We start from the raw sequence: 1,830 nt of genomic DNA on the forward strand, positions 1-1,830 counted from the left end.
CACATATGCAATGAGATAACAATTTCACATGCTCACATATTATTGTGTGCTCTGGAATATCTAAGGGGATGCTCCCTAAAAGAATGACTTCATATGCTCATCTATTATTGTTTACCATGAAATATCTATGGGGATTACCGCTGACTAAAATAATCACAATGCACAAGTCCAAATAGGGCACAATCATATCATCCCATGCATATATGAATCGGAGTAGAGCTGGGCGTCTTGTATCTACACATTGGTAATGTCCCCTAAGTAAATCTATTCGCCATCATACATTTACTTGGTGAAGTACTGTGACATTTGTGATACTTTCCGGCACTTTAACAACTAGACATTAATATATAAATCTATCAAAATTGACAATCGAATCGGTTACATCCTTGCTGCCGGCTGCTATTTCCGGGTTCGAGACGTCAGTGATGACATCATTACGGCCAAGGTACGTTTCACCTACGCTTTGTCAAGTGGTCAAGAGTCCACTATTGCAGTGGCAGAAAAAAAAAGAAAAGCGGTGGTAGCTGGAATTGTCCTTGGTCCCTCCCACACACATTTATGTAAGATATTGAAAAGGACATGTACAGTTTAACAAACCAAGCCAATTGTATGGCTGCAGTGCTTGGTTTGTTTGGACCCCCACAAAACAAGCTACTAATAGCTTAGCTGCCATAAGCCCAACAGTGCTGTCAATGAATTTTAGATTATTAAACCATGTCTGCTCGTGCTGCATTGTTAATCTCCTTCTCCTCTGTGGATACCTCCCTCTTATCCCTGAAGAACTGCCAAACATATGTAGACACAGGAATGGATATTACAACTGGAGTGGCAATAGATTTGCTTCAGACAGACTTTGACATGGAACATGTGGGCAGCATGGAATCCGTCATGTTGGAATACGCTGTATTGAACAAAGATTTAAACTAATATATAGATGCAGTTGAAGAGACTGTACTTAGTTAAAATGTGACCCACCGGATGAGAGAACTTGTACATGAGAGATACACTGCGCTTCAGAAGAATAAAAAAGTGGAGGCCCTGAGGCAAGGCGATAAATATGTCCAGTTTAAAGAACAGCTAAGAGAGCAGAGAAAACAAATGGGTGTGTCACCAGTCCCTGCAGACTAAGCTTTTTAAGATGAAGACGAGGAGACTACTATCACTCAAAGCACTCCTTTAAAACAGTTGGAGATGGTGAACAAAATGAAAAACAAAGTAAGTGGTCACATGTACGAGAAAAAAGCAATTGAAAGTATGATTGAAAAAACACTACAGATTGGTAAATCCATCAGGTGTCAAAAAATTGTCTGTGATCACTCTGACATGAGTATATCAGATCTTGTTCCAGACAATTCACTAAAGAAACCATTGACATTCACAGAAAAAAGCAAGGTCATCACTGAGCTTCGCTTGGACTGTCCTGAGGATATGTCATTTGTGATAACACCACCAATATTGTGAGAGCATTACAGCGGGGAGAATTCCATCATATTTGCTGTTTTGCTCACAAAATCAACTTGGTGGTACCGAGCTTTTTAAAAAATGACAGTCACATGCAGGAGATGCTGTCTGTGTCCCAAAATAATTTGGGTCATTTTCTGCATTCTGCAATTGCAGAATCGACTTTGAGGGGGAATGTACTTTAGTCCAGCGCAATGGGGAGTACTATCCATGTTGGGCAAGGTGCAGAACCACTATAAGTATTCACCTGTGAAGTGAATTCAGACACACTATTAGCTTGATTCAAGTGATTCCCCTAATTCGACTTTTGGAACAGCAGCTACAGAAATTGAAGGAGATGAAACTTAGCAATTTTGCTTACTATGTAGG

At 40.1% G+C, this 1,830-nt stretch overlaps 1 pseudogene; it reads left to right on the plus strand.

Annotated features, from left to right (window-relative positions):
• The first annotated feature begins 714 nt into the window (after positions 1–714).
• On the plus strand, positions 715–1,403 carry LOC142108261 (E3 SUMO-protein ligase NSE2-like; annotated as a pseudogene).
• Positions 1,404–1,830: the final 427 nt, after the last annotated feature.

Source organism: Mixophyes fleayi, chromosome 1, assembly GCF_038048845.1.
Source record: "Mixophyes fleayi isolate aMixFle1 chromosome 1, aMixFle1.hap1, whole genome shotgun sequence".
Classification (NCBI taxonomy): Eukaryota; Metazoa; Chordata; class Amphibia; order Anura; family Limnodynastidae; genus Mixophyes; species Mixophyes fleayi.